Source organism: Lissotriton vulgaris, chromosome 1_1 (assembly GCF_964263255.1).
Source record: "Lissotriton vulgaris chromosome 1_1, aLisVul1.2, whole genome shotgun sequence".
In the NCBI taxonomy this organism is placed as follows: domain Eukaryota; kingdom Metazoa; phylum Chordata; class Amphibia; order Caudata; family Salamandridae; genus Lissotriton; species Lissotriton vulgaris.
Window position 1 is genome coordinate 358,395,003 of NC_141685.1, and position 15,341 is coordinate 358,410,343.

The window sequence follows — 15,341 nt, forward strand, 5'->3', positions numbered from 1 at the left end:
TCCACCAGCGCATTATATCTAGCGAGGTTTTGTACAGCTTTATGCACCTTTTTTTTCCTTCCCTGATATATACCTCCACTTGCATCTAATATTCCATTCAACCCATTGATATTGAAATCCCCACAACAGATCACTGGCTCTGGCCACAAGGCCAACTCCCTATCAATAAAATCTAATAATGCCGGATCATCTTCGTTTGGGCCATATAGCGAGACCAAAGTGCATCTTCCCATAGCTGTTTCTATGTCTAGTATCACCCATCTTCCATCAGAATCCTCTTTTTTCTTTTTAATTTGGGCTACTCCTTTTCTGGCCAGAATTGCCACCCCCTTGTTTCTTCCCTCTTGGCCTGTGCTAGCAAGAATCTCAAATCCCATTTGGCCAAGTAGGAACTTTTCTTCAGCTGCTATGTGTGTTTCCTGTATACAGGTTATATCTATTTTCCAGTATCGCAGCAATGAAGATAACTTCTGCCTTTTTTCCATATTATTCAGCCCACAGATATTAATCGACATTATCCTAACTGCCATAGTTCTAACTTAGGATTTGCCAGCTCCACATCTACTTTTTTGTCTTTTTCCATGCATTCTTTAAGTGCTACACTCCAAACTTTACAAATCTGTATTATTTTACACCACCACCTTTCACCCATGACTTCTTCCCTTCCCTCTCCCCCCCCCTTTGAAGCCCCCCACCCCGAAAGCTCCCCCCATGTGACAGGCAAATAGGTCATCCCTGACCTATGCGTGTCCGCTTAGCACTGTAGAGTCGCCCCCCCTCCCCTGCCCTCTTATCACCTACTACATTTTCCTATCAGGCGTAGTCAGGTATCCTTAGTTATTTCCTTCTGGCCCCCCTTTGTTCTTTTAGTTCTGTCAAAAATTCTCCCGCTTTTATTTCCGAAAAGAACATTCTAGTACGACCTGCTACTATGACTTTCAATTTCGCCGGAAACATTAAATATGCCTCTGCTCCATGGGACTGAAACTCATTAATCAGCTGTCTTAGCCTCCAGCGCCTCTCCACTGTTATGTGACAAAAGTCAGGTCTCGCAAAGAAAGTTACCCCTTCCACCGATTTTTTGGCATCAGGTCTGGCTCTCTCCATAAGTTCTTGTCTTGCCAGGTAGTTTCCAAAAAATACTAGCATAGCCCTGGGTAGTGTTCCCGAGCCTTCCTTATGATTTTTTCTTACAAAAAGTGGATACCTATGGGCCCTCTGCACCTCTTGTTCCCAGTTCCATGGTACCTCCGGGAATGCTCCCTTTAGCAACTTGACCACAAAGCCTCTGGGATCTTGGCCTTCAATCCCTTCCTCAATTCCCAGGAGTCTAGCATTATTGCGTCTCTGGCGATTCTCCAAATCCTCCACCTTCCACTGTAAATCTTCCACGGCCTTGGTCTGTCCCTCTTTAGACGCTTGCCACTCATTTACTTCGTCTTCTAAGCGGCCAGTTCTTTCTTCCACTTCGATGACTCTCTCCTGCACCTCTTCAAATTTTTTATTTATTTTCCTAATTGATGCTTGGATTTTTTTTGTGTCATGTCTGGCTCTTCGGCTTTCAGCCCTTGCCTCCATTTGTATCTGTTTCAGTGTGGCAAACATTAAGTCCAGCTTCCCTCCATCGTTTTGTGACTCTTTTTCATCTTCCTTATATATACTAGAGGTAGCGGAATAGTCCCATACTAGCCTTTTAGTTGTTCCCCTATGCATGTTCTGGGTAGAGCCTGCTCTTCTAGCTGTTGTTTTGCGCTTCTTTTGCGTGCCTCTCCCTCTAGAAGAGTCGCTATCCTCAGAGCTTGAGAGTGAGCCTGATAAGTCTTTTTCCTCCTCACTACTTGCTAATGTTGACTCTGATTCTGACTCTGTTTCCTCTGGGATAGAGAAGAACCCATCGCCATCAGCCCCTTCAGCCCCTTCAGCGCAAACCGCCCCTGCCATATTGCCATCGTATGTCTCCTGTACAATATTCTCTTTGTCTTTGGCCTGTAGCTGCTCTTCCCGAATTTCCTCTTCTACCTCTTTAAGGGCCTCGAGCATTTGCCCTGTATTCGAAATCATACCCCCACTGCTTGCCTCTCTCACCTCTTGAGCCGGGTCGTGGTCCTGTAGCTCCAGCGTCTGTACTTGATCCAAAGCGCCGCCGTCTGACTGTGCCTGCGCTGCTGTCTGATGCTCCGCCGAAGGCTCCGCGGGAAGCGTGAGCTCCGTAGATTCTGGTTGCTTGGCAACGCTTTGGCTTGCGTCCTCGAGGACGTTCTGAGCTGAGCCTGCGGGCGGCTTGACTGGCGCGTCTTGCACAGTTCCTGGCGCTCCAGGGCTTCCCGATGCCTCTGCCCTCACCCTGGCACCAAAAGCCTCGGACACTGAAGGCTGCCGATACACGGTATCGTTTCTCTTTCTTTCCGCTGCATCCCGTGTCCCTGGCGCATTGCTAGCGCTTCTCATGTCTTTGTTTTGGTTCAGCATTTTCTCTTTTTCGGCGGCTTTCTCCAGTTTTCGAAGCTGTGTCTTTGTTAAGGTGGATACCGTGGGGGTTATCTTTTTGTTGTTAGGTGGCGCTTTTGTTTTAGGAATAGCGCCCGATCTGCTCAATTCCTTTTGAGATGATTCCTTGCTTGTAGCGCTCGTCATGGGTAATTGTTGCTGTGTTTTCTCTTTTCCTCGCGTGGCCATCTCTGCCATCAATACATTAAGGATTCTGAAATACCACGATTTTGTTTTCTTAAATAGATTTGCAAAGTTAGTAAAGCCTCCGCGGTAAATCAAAACTGTGGATTGCATACTGCTTGCAGTTCTCCATTAGCGCCTGGAGTTTAACTCATCAGCAGGAGAGGGGTCTGAGTGCGACTTACTCCCACAGCGCCTCGGCGGCCATCTTGCCCCGTAACTTTGTGTGTTCTTATGTTTTTGTGTATTTTATTAGCTTGCACAGGTTGGATCGTACATGTTTTACAATCAAGAAATGTAGCTAATTCTACAACCTCTTAGCCTTCTCGTCTTTCTGTCTTTTCACACAGAATGCATACTCTACCCCCTCATGAACAGATAAGGAGAGCCGAATATATGAATAATACGTTTATTCGGTTGTTGCGCCAACATCAGTTGGCTATTAATATGACTGACTGTTGAGTGTGCGGACTCATGCCACACAACACGCAAAAGGGAATGCCATATCTGGTTCTTCCTTTTTCATATGAAGGTTCAGCTTGGGCCTATTTGACTATGTTTTCAGCCGCATACCACAACAGACTTAGAAGCCCTGTAAGAACTTCTGGGAATGGATTAGATTTCAGTCATTGCTCTTTGATTAAGGGCATAGTGGTAATGGCTAAGATTATATAGAAGAATAAGATTCCGTTAGATGAGAAGAGAGCTTATGACGGATGGAATGTTACCCACTATGTTTCTATTCTTGGTGACAAAACTAAGAAGGGTGAGTCTTCTCAAGTATGGACTGTACCCCATCAAGGTAATTTTTGTCTCCAAGTTAATAGCAAGAAAGCTGACATCAAGCAGAAATGTTCATTTTCTCGTCCCCTGATTTCCCTCCGTTAGTTCCGTCTCAAGGAACATATTTTGTCTGTAACGACCGAGCGTATACTTGGCTTCCTTCCAACTTTTCTGGAACTTGTTACATAGCTTTTCTCCTCCCCCCTACATATACGGCTCCATCCGACCACCACAGAGTTAGACATAGCAGAGGTGTATTTGATGCCAAAGACACAGCAGAACAAGAGGGAGGAGATTTCCTTAAAGGATTCCTTACCTTTTGGGGCCCGATGGTCAACAGCAGACACATCAGGCACATCAGGCAACTGGTTCGAGTGGTTGAGACCACTATTAATGTTACTGCAGGTGCGATAGGTAACATTACAGCAGAGCTTCAGGCCGACCGTCTTATGACGTTGCAAAATCGGATTGCGCTAGATGTGATCTTAGCAGACCGAGGAGGTGTCTGTAGATTGATCGGATCTAGTTGCTGCATTTATATTCCAGATGACGCTCCAGCAGTATACCAAGCCATTTGCAAATTGCACACTGTCTCCGAGTCGATTCGTTAGGATGAAGGAGATTGGTCTTTTATGGGATGGTTTTGGAGAATATTGTCAACTTGGGGATGGAAGATCTTAACGTTCCTTGGAGCAATTTTGGCCATCATATTCTCTTGTTGCCTATGTGTTCAATGTAAGCATGGGCGTAAAATCCGTTCCGCTCGCGGATTTTGCGGATTTTCGGTAAATCCGCAATCCGCGAGATTCGCGGATTTCCCGCAAAATCCGCAAATCCGCGTGCTGCGGATTTTTTGCTTGTGTTCGCACTGCTCGCGGCCCGCGGCGCGGGCAGCAACAATCTCGCACTCGCGAAATTACAAAAATTATAATTGGGGAGGGGTGAAGGAAGGAAGTGGCCCAGTCTCCAACTTCCTGTTCCTGTCCAGCAAGCTCCTCCCATTGGGGTGGGGGGAAGGAAGTGCCCCAGTCTCCAACTTCCTGTTCCTGTTTCCTGGCCATTTTGGATTCGATCTTGACTCGGAAGGATTACTTTTTGTGGATGCTGCTGGATATTTGGATTTGAGGCCTTTTGGATTACTTTTGGATTTGAAATTTGATTTCACAAGTAAGTTGATAAGTTGATGTTGTTTGTGGTGATTTTTGTGTGTGTTTTTCGACTTTTGGGGTGGTGTTGGGGGCTGGCTATGTTGGTGGGGGGCCATTTGTATTACTTTTGGATTCGAAATTTGATTTCACAAGTAAGTTGATAAGTTGATTTTCTTTGTGGTAATTTTTGTGTGTGTTTTCCGACTTTTGGGGTGGTTTTGGGGATTTTGCGGGTGTTTTGCCACGTTCGCGTCGTGAAGCAACAATCTCGCACTCGCGAAATTGCAAAAAGTGCAATTCTGCACCAGAAAACCACCAGCAGGCAGCATAAACCTTCTGAAACTTGATGGATGGCATTGGATTGTGGTGATTTGTGTTGTCTTTTTTGACTTTTTGGAGTAGGGGTTGGGGGCTGGCTATGTTGGTTGGGGCCATTTTGAGGCGTGGTCCTGGCCATGTGCATGGGGGTCAAGCAGCCATTTTTAAGGCAGGCAGTGAGCTTTGTGCCATAGGCCTGCACCCATTTTGCCTTGCTTTCACCCATTGTGCCCAGGTTGAGTCAGTGGTACATGAAACTACAACCCTCTCTGTGGGCTCTCTTGGATCAATGTTAAATTCCTGTTTCCCAAAAATTTAGCAATTCTTATTTTTGATATTTACATATTGTGGTGTGCACGTGTGTATTCGAAATTTGATTTCACAAGTAAGTTGATAAGTTGATTTTCTTTGTGGTGATTTTTGTGTGTGTTTTCAGACTTTTGGGGTGGTTTTGGGGGCTGGCTATGTTGGTGGTGGGGCCATTTTGAGGCATGGTCCTGCAGGTCCTGGCCATGTGGATGGGGTCAAGCAGCCATTTTGAAGTCAGGCAGTGTGCTTTGTGCCATAGGCCCACCCAGTCTGCTCTGATTTCATTCATTATGCCCAGGGGCCCTAGAACTCCCACGGATTTACTGAAAATCTGCAAGTTCGCGAGCTGCGGATTTTTTTGCTTGTGTTCGCACTGCTCGCGTCCCTCGCAGCAACAATCTCGCACTCGCGAAATTGCACAAATTACAATTCTGCACATGAATTGAAAACCATCAGCAGGCACCATAAGGAGTCCATTTTGTGGGGGTGGGGGCCCACCCCCACAGAATGGGGTGCCATAGGCCTGCACCCAGTGTGCTCTGATTTCATTCATTATGCCCAGGGGTCCCAGAATCGGTCGTATTTTGCGGGTGTTTTGCCACGTTCGCGTCGTGAAGCAACAATCTCGCACTCGCGAAATTGCAAAAAGTGCAATTCTGCACCAGAAAACCACCAGCAGGCAGCATAAACCTTCTGAAACTAGATGGATGGCTGGCATTGGATAGTGGTGATTTGTGTTGTTTTTTTATGACTTTTTGGAGTAGGGGTTGGGGGCTGGCTATGTTGGTTGGGGCCATTTTGAGGCATGGTCCTGGCCATGTGGATGGGGGTCAAGCGGCCATTTTGAAGGCAGGCAGTGAGCTTTGTGCCATAGGCCTGCACCCATTTTGCCTTGCTTTCACCCATTGTGCCCAGGTTGAGTCAGTGGTACATGAAACTACAACCCCCTCTGTGGGCTCTCTTGGATCAATGTTAAATTCCTGTTTCCCAAAAATTTTGCAATTCTTATTTTTGATATTTCCATATTGTCGTGTGCACGTGTGTATTCATAAATGCCTACTTGCAAACTATTAATTGAAGCGCCACATATGCAACATATATTTAACTGATGTTCCTCTGTCTTCGTTTGCTTTTAGGTGCACAAAGTCAAGAACTCCGCATCATCGTTGAGCATCAGTGCCAGGAAGAAGTCCTGCTGCGGCCTGCTGTTCCGACATCTGAAGAAGATGGGTCCGAAAAGAGGTGCCCGTAGCTCCTCTTGCAAGAAAGATGTCTCTACTAAGGAGAAGAAGAAGCAAGTGGCACCACTTACCAAGGAGTCTGGTGCCTCGACCACTAAATTTATGTGGAAAAAAGAACAAAAGTCCACCATGAGTGCTGCACAGGTAGCCTGTTTAGTGGTTCAATCACCAACGACCAGTGATGTTGGCTCAAGTACTATTCAACAACCAAAGCCGCAACAACAACTGCATGAGCTAACAGTACAAGCACAAGTACATGCGCAAGGAGCTGTCCGAGAAGGAGCTGGCCGAGAAGGAGCTGGCCGAGAAGGAGCTGGCCGAGAAGGAGCTGGCCGAGAAGGAGCTGGCCGAGAAGGAGAAGGCCGAGAAGGAGAAGGCTGAGAAGGAGAAGGCCGAGAAGGAGAAGGCCGAGAAGGAGCTGGCCGAGAAGGAGCTGGCCGAGAAGGAGAAGGCCGAGAAGGAGAAGGCCGAGAAGGAGAAGGCCGAGAAGGAGAGGTCCATGGAGAGTTGCAAGTAGAGGTCAGTGAAGAGGCCCATGTAGCGGCGCATGGAGCGGTGCAAGTGGCCACAATGGTTGTTCTTCCAGAAGTAGGGGCACAGGAGGAAATTGACTTTGGAGCCGGGGTATCATGTCAGGAAGACGAAGCCACTCCTCCTGATGATTCATTTTATCCCAGCTCCCCAGCAAGGAAAAGATCAAGGAGGGTGTGTAGAAGTTCCTCTTCAAGCCCTGCTCCATCAGATGATCTGGATCAAGATTGGCAACCATCTCCGACGTCTGAGAGGGAGGCACACCATGAGCTGAGAAAGGTATCAAATGTTAAAAGGAAGGGCCCCGGAAAGCTCATACTTATGGATCCGAACGTCGGACTTGATGAAGTGGTGCATTCTGATGTTGATGAACAGGATGACAGCAATGACCTAGTCATCACACACGTCATTCCAGCCACACCGGCCATGCAGCAGACAGACATTTATACCCTATCCCGACGTCATGCTGAGCGTGACCCTGGCGATGTGGCACTGGTAGCACCACCAACGCAGTCAAGTAGTACAAGTTCAACAAAACCTACAGCTCCCATATTTTCTCCCCAGAGGGGAACTCCATCCAGCTCGACTCCCTCAAGTAGGGTTGCTGCAATAATTGCACAACCCAGTAGATGTCTGCAAGGCTCATCCACCACTGCTTCATCTGGCATTGGCAGTATCACCTCGTGCGGCAAAACCAGAAGTTTCCAGTCCCCAGTTTGGAACTTTTTTAGTGTCCATGCAAAGCATGATAACCTAGCCGTTTGTTCCATTTGTACGACTACAGTTAGCCGTGGTAAGATTGGTACCAACTATGGTACCGGAGGCCAGATAGGTCATCTTGAAAGAAGGCACGCTGTCGAATGGTTTGCGCACCTAGCAAACATCAAGGGAAAGCAATCCCAAAGGGCAAGTGGCCAAAATATACCCGTACTAGGTGTTTCATCTGAAGATGACGGGGAGGTAGAAGAAGCGTCAGATATTTATCCGGGCGCACCCAGTACCCCTGGCAGCACCACACCCTCCGGAATACATAGGAGGCACACTGAGAGTCTGGGAGACACACCAATGCGGAAAATGTCAACACTGAGCAGAAGTGGGTCGAAGAAGGCATCAGCATCATCCATTAAACTTGTCCAGCGCAGCATTACAGACATGTTCTCCTCAGATGCGCCATTTCAACGCAACCACCCAATTGTGCGCCTGTATAACACTAAGCTGGCTAAAATGCTAGCGGTGGACCTTCTTCCTTTTTCGTTTGTCGAAGGTGTGGGTTTTCTTGAACTCGTGGCAACACTGGCCCCTAAATGGAAGGTTCCTAGCCGGTTCTATTTTGCCAGGGTTGCTGTTCCAGCACTACATAAAGAGGTGCTTGAGTTGGTTGGGGCAGCTTTGCAGAAGAGTGCTGTTCACACTATACACCTGACAACAGACATGTGGACCAGTTGCCAAGCCCTTGATTACATGTGCATCACTGCACACTGGGTCTCTTTTTCAGGGGTTGCAAAACGGATAAATGCAGGTGGTGACTTGGTCGACATTTTTAAGGGTGCTCGTAAACATGCAACATTAGCCATGTTTGGCATGGAGAAAACTCATACTGCAGACAACATTTTGGATGACTTTAACAAAAAGGTCTTGCAATGGCTGCCCAAAAGAAATTGCAAGGTTGGTTATGTTTCTACTGATAATGGCAGCAATGTAGTTAAGGCCATGGCGGACGGTGACTATTTCAGAGTGCCGTGTTTGGCGCACTGTATGAACCTTGTCGTGCAAAAGTTCTTGAAAAAAGAACCTGCAGTCGACAAAATACTGACCATCTGCAGAAGAATATGCACACATTTCAACCATTCTTTTAAGGCCCGGAAGGAGCTGAGGCGCCAGCAAAATGTACGTAGAATGCCAGTGAAAGCACTTATCCAGGAGGTGGCAACACGTTGGAACTCAACCTTCTACATGCTTGAGCGTCTGCATGAGCTGTTTCCAGTAGTCAATGAGTATTTCTACAACCTGGGTGGTGATACGACAGAAATGATGCTAGCGGTGGAGCAATGGCAGCTAGTTAAAAGCCTGACAGACATGCTTCGTCCTTTTGAGGTCTTCACGCGTGAAGTCAGCAGGGAGGACTGTTCTTTGAGCAAAGCTATCCCATTGTTGCTGAAGCTCGAGCACCAAGTCAAGGTGGTGTCTTCAGAATTAAAGGATGCTGGAAAGAATGAAGCATATGAGTTGGCGCAGAGATTATTACAACGCCTAGTTAGCAATAAACGGCTTGTAAATATCAAGAAACAACAGCACTACATTTGTGCTACTATTCTGGATCCACGTTACAGAAAGCCATTGTTAGGCAAAGTATTAATTCCTTTTGAAACTTCAGATGTTACAGAGTACAAAGGTTGGCTAGCTCGGTCAGCCATTCGTTTTGAAAGAGAGCGGAAGGAAACTCTAGGAGAAGACAGTACTAGTGAATCAGCAGGCCAACAGGCGTCCCAAAAAAGCACTTCTGTGCCTGTGGCAGAAGTGAGTGTCTTTTCCTCTGAGCCGTTAACCACACCAGCAACTGTATCATCTGCACCAGGCACAGGCGATATGTCTGAAGAGGATTGGCTAAGTCAGCTAGGGTTTCCTTGTCCCAGAAAGGACACAGAAGTGCAAAGTACAGGAATGCGGGAGAACATTGTTTCAATGGTGCAGGCCTACCTGGATGACTCAACAGCGGTCAATATTACTGAGGACCCATTGGCGTATTGGCATGGGAAAAGAAACATATGGCGAGAGCTCACCAACCTGGCTATCAATTACTTGTCTTGCCCACTCGCAAGCGTGTCTTCAGAACGTGTTTTTAGTTCTGCTGGTGGCATTGTGACTTCCAAAAGGTCCCGCCTCTTGCCCGCAAATGTGGAGCGGCTCACCATGATAAAGATGAACCAGCACTTCATACCACCAGATTACAAAGTACGAGAATGCACGCAGGAAGAAGAGGACACCGACCTACCTGAGGAAAGTTCTCCTCAGTTACCAGAAGTACTACAGACTGAATTTGCAGAGTATGAGGATGAGTTCTGCTTCCCTGACAGCGAGTTCTGAATATGAGTCAAGGATTCATTAACTTTATTTTTAGTCCGACTCCCTATTCACTTTTATTCCTGTGTGTCTGTCTTTCTTTGTTTAGCAAGTGCTTGATCCCATTCACAACAAAACTGTAATCACCCAATCAAAGAACAAGCCCATCAGCAGAACTGTCTTGATTTTGATGCCGCAGCATTCATCAGGTTCACAAGTTAGTTGCCAAGAACTCAGTCCTGGTCGTCTATCCTCCTCCTCCAGACTCACCCTATCCATTTCCCGTAATGCTGATGCCTGGATTCCGCACAATGAAGAAACTTACGTTGACGAGTCCCCTAAAGAGGTACTGGAAGTAGTGAGTCCTCATTTAAATACATTTTGCTAAGTGTGGCTTTTTTCCCGGATTTGCTTTTTGGCTGTTTGTGGGGTGTCAAACTTGTTTGCGCTTGGGTTTACGGGTCTTGGCTGGGCCATTGCTGGCAAGGTCTATTAAGGGATGAAATTGGTTAGGAGGAAATGGGAGGTGAAAACGTTTAGGCGTTATTGCTCGCTTGCCTGTCTTAGGGGTGCTGTCTGTGGGGCTTCTAGGGTTTTGGGGTCTGTGAGCCCCGCTGGCACATTTCGAATGTTGATTGCTTTTGCTTTGCAGAAAATCCACGCCGGGAAACTCCAGTTGGGGCCCTGCTGCAGAACGCTTTAGGACACTGTGAATTCCAGGTGGAGACAGCCCTCAAACACAAATTACAGGTAAGATAAGCGTTTGGATGGGAGGTAGTATAATGGAGTATTAGGAGGAGAGGCGAGAGAGTGACAGTGGTACTACTAGTAAACTCCTAAGACTCTTGATTTAAGAAACTCTGTGACAGGCATTTAACTTTGGAAAACATTTGGCCAATTACACGTGAACCAACACGATGACAGTGTTCAGTAAAACGAACTTACTGCAAAACCACCACCCACCAGGCTCAAAAGTAGTAAAAAACAGTTATGCTCAGATAAAGTTTGAAAAAGTATATTTTTATATCCCTAACAAAATAATCTCCCGCAAGACCCTCCCTAACCCCAACAAATAATTTTTAAATAGTCCTTCAAAAGTCCCCAAAAACCCCAACTCCCATTCCCACCCCCCAAAAGTCTATAGAAAAGGGGCAAGGGACACTCTAGGGATGCATGGTGTTGACTTTGGCCTCCAGGGCATCATGCCTTAGGGCCAGGGCATCATACTGCTCCCGGAGGATGGCGTGGTCTAAGCGGAGGCCCTCCAACAGATTTTGGTATTCTTTTAACTTCCGGACCTCCGCCTCCAGGTCGGACACTCTGTGCATTGCACGGCGCAAGCGAGCCTTTAGAGTACTGTGAGGGGCAGCCTTTGCTGCTCGGCGGTGGCGTCTGCCAGCCCGGCTCCGTATCGCCGGAGCACTGCGCTGGCCGGCAGAACGTGGGGTCACGGAGGAGGATGCAGGTGTCTCATTTGATGTACTGGACTGCGTGTCCTCCCCCTCCAGTTCTACCAGCCGCCAATATTGGGCAACAGTTGCATCCAGCCTCCGTTGCCGGGCCAGTAGAGTCTTCATACTCCTTGGGGCTTTTGATGTTTTAGTATTACCAACTATATGAAGAAAGAAAGACATAATCTGTAACCAATGCTCTTTAAGAATATGATTAACACAAAATGATTCAGCAGAAAGTTGTGTCACAGTACAACTAGCAACTAGCCAGCGCAGTACAAAACTATTGAGGCCAGTATCATGGGCGTCCGCAGGGAGGGGCAAGGGGTGGGGCGCTTGCCCCCCCTCGGATTGCAGGTCCATCCAGTGCTGGCCCAGTGAGAAATTACAATATGGTAATTACAGCAGGCTGGAACCGACAGACAGATAGAGGCAGAGACAGGGGCAGAGAGATAGAGAGGGAGATGGCGAGGGAGAGAGAGAGAGGGATTGAGACTGAGGGTGACGGAGGGAGGGAGACAGAGAGCGAGACAGAGAGACGGAGACAGAGGGAGACAGAGAGATGGAGACAGAGGGAGACAGAGAGACGGAGGGAGACAGAGAGAGAGGGAGACGGACAGAGTGAGTGAGACAGAGGGAGAGAGAGAGAGAGGGGGAGAGAGAGCAAGAGAGGGAGACAGGCAGAGAGGGAGGGAGACGGAGAGAGAGAGGGAGGGAAACAGAGAGAGGGAGGGAGACAGAGAGAGAGGGAGGGAGACAGAGAGAGAGGGAGGGAGACAGAGAGAGAGAGGGAGACAGAGAGAGAGGGAGGGAGACAGAGAGAGAGGGAGGGAGAGAGACAGAGAGAGAGAGAAAGAAAGATGTGTGTAATGTGTATGCCAGGTCTGGTGGCTCAGTGGACGAAGGCATCCGCTGCAGGGGCATGAGTTCAACCTCATGGTCATAGTTTTTTTTGTTGCTCTAGATCCAACCCCCTCCCCCACTGACCCTGCCCCCTTCGGTGCGGCCCTTGGCCACAAACCACACTGTCAATTTGGCCCCGAGAGAAAGTTTGTGAGGACCCATGCTCTATACCACATCCTCCTGATTTAGATTGAATTGTTTTTTTCTGGCATTTTTTGTTTTTCCCTGTTTTAATGTAGTTGCCAGGTCGTCTGCTGTGGTGCAGCACAAGATTTTTCTCTTCCCCCTATGGGGTTCTTTGTTTATTTAAGCTCTATGTCGTGTTAGATTTAAAAAAAAATGTATGTAATACTTGTGCTCAATCATGTCAGGATTCAGGAGATGGTGATGATGTTGCCCCCCCCACGCCCCCCGGAAACATTTAATAGTATTTTCGTAGTTCATCCAGTGACCGCCTACTCTCTGTAGATACACATCATATGCTATCTAAGAGTCAGATAGTACCATGATCCAGCTTACCTGTCCACTCCACCACCACTGTCTGTTTCCTCACAGTCTCTTGTTTGGGCACTTGCGCCACCGCCGCCTCCTCCCCAGAGTTGTCCTCGGACCCGGAGTCTACCACCACCACCACATCCGAGCTGGCCCCTGCACCAGATGTTCCACCTACAAAGTAGATTTAAGAATGTTAGATTACACCACTCACTAGTATTTGGTCTAGGAATGAAGGAACGTGAAAACAACAGAAAAAGTAATTGACTGTCTACTGTAGTCTAAAGTAAAAATGTCCCTCCTTCCACGGAAGGCTGTTGTCTTGCTGCACTTTTTTGTCACAATTGATGAATGCTTGCTTAATTTTAACACACACCATTTTTCTCTGAACAGACAGAAGCTGGACTTCTAAGGACAAGACCAACATCAACTTCAAACCAGGTGAAAGCTCGGCTCGACCACAAGAAATGTGTTCCATTACTCATCAACTCAGCACCAAGCACTTTTCCATTTCCAGCTAACTTAATTTTAATATATGTGTTTACTTTTACTTTTAATAAAGCTTTTAAACTTGAATAGACTCTGTGGTTTTTGGTCCTCCAGACTAGAGTGACTGAGCGAAAGGTTTTGCAAATTTTGGCAAGGAGGAGTCCGTGCCGCAGACACTACCAGGTTTATACAGTGTGCCAAACACGCCACTCTGAAAATGTATTACTCTGGTGTTTAGTGTCCATAGTTCGGTTTGTGGAGAATTGTCCCTGCAACAGTAGTATTATGGATTGTGCTCCTATCTAAACACTATTTCGGAAAAATTAAATTAGGAACGCTTGGACAACAGTAGGTCCTCTATATTTAAATGAAAACTTACTGGGGCCAGCAAAGGAGCACTCGCCGCCCTAGCCTGCATCCTCCTCCTCTGGAGCCACAACAGCATCCTCCTGTTCCACTTCTGTCCGCTTGCCCCTGGGGGGACCTGACATACAACATGAAAGAAAGAACAGAAAACATTGATGATTGCTGCTTGTCGATGTCCTTGTCAACCAAATCAAACATTTAGAAAGAACAAGAACCAACTATTTCAGCCAAAAAGAGGGCTACAAAGGAAGGACTGCACCTGAGCCTCTACTCTAGGGGCAGATTTACAAGCCCCTTGCAGCTCTTTTGCTCCGTTCTTGCGTCACTTTTGTGACGCAGCGCCACAACCAGAGAGGCGCCATGGTGTGGCGTATATTAACAACGTGACGCATATGGGAGATGCATCCCATTTCAAAGCCCTGCGCCATAAGGGAGCGTTCCAGCGCAAGGGAGGGCGTTCCTGCGCAGGAACGCATGCTAAAAGTGGCTATGGGGAATATATAAAATTTGAATCAGTCATTTAGGACAATGATGCGTCACTCAAACCCTGCACCTGCATGAAGCAGACGTACGGCTTGACGCAGCATTGCTGGAGCTGCGCCATCGTTGCGACGCAACTCCATCAATGAGCAGCCTTTACGGCACCGATGCGTAAACGCTTCGGTGACGTTTTGGGACCATGGTGTGCCGCATCGTAGATTTCACGCAGGCACTTTTGTGAGGCGCACAGCTGCCTGACCGCCCCCCCGCCCCCTGTGTGGGGACGCACCCATTGTGGCGCAGGCCCAGGCCTTAACGTCAGGTAAGGCAGCGTAAACGTGGCGCAAGGGGATTGTAAATCTGCCCCTTGGTGTCTAGCATTACGCAGTTCTGTAAAGTACACTCATACATTACTCAGCCCAATTAAATGAACACAAAATAGAAAACAAATAAGCAGTGGCACCGCCACAGAGAAGGAGAGCAGTGCACCTGAAATGCACAGAAGATTTTAAAATATTAATTTACCTCTACTATCAATGTAATCGGCAGCATTATTGCTCTTTATAAAAAAGTTTAAAAAAAACATTTGCAATATAACGCACAGAGCAGGGGAAAAAACAGAGTAGAGAGTGATGAAAAAATTGCTACTACTACTCACCAAGCCCGGGGACCTCCACTCCCAGCAGGTCGAGCAGTTTGCACTCCCTGTCCAGGATATCCGTCCAGCGGTGGGTCACCTGGTTGTAGGTGCGCTGGACCCCTGAGATGTCAAACAGGGCCCGGCGCACCTGCTCCCACCGCTTCCGTCGCTCCTGGCAGTTGGTGTAGCCAGCAGCGATCCTGCCGCCTGCCGCGATGGTCCTGGGGAGAAGGCGCTGGACATAGAAAACCAGTGAGCCCACCTCCTCAGGGCTGAAGATCTCCCTGGGCGCCACCATTTCCGCCCTTAAACGGCCACACGGGAGCCGGGCACGGGCTGCGGGGCCCGTCTTGGGCAGCTTCACTGCTGTCTTCACCATGGTCTGGGCAGGTGGTAGGAACAAGGAGAAAAAATGAAAAAGAATAAGACTAGGGAAGAAGAAAATAAAAGTTTAAAAAAG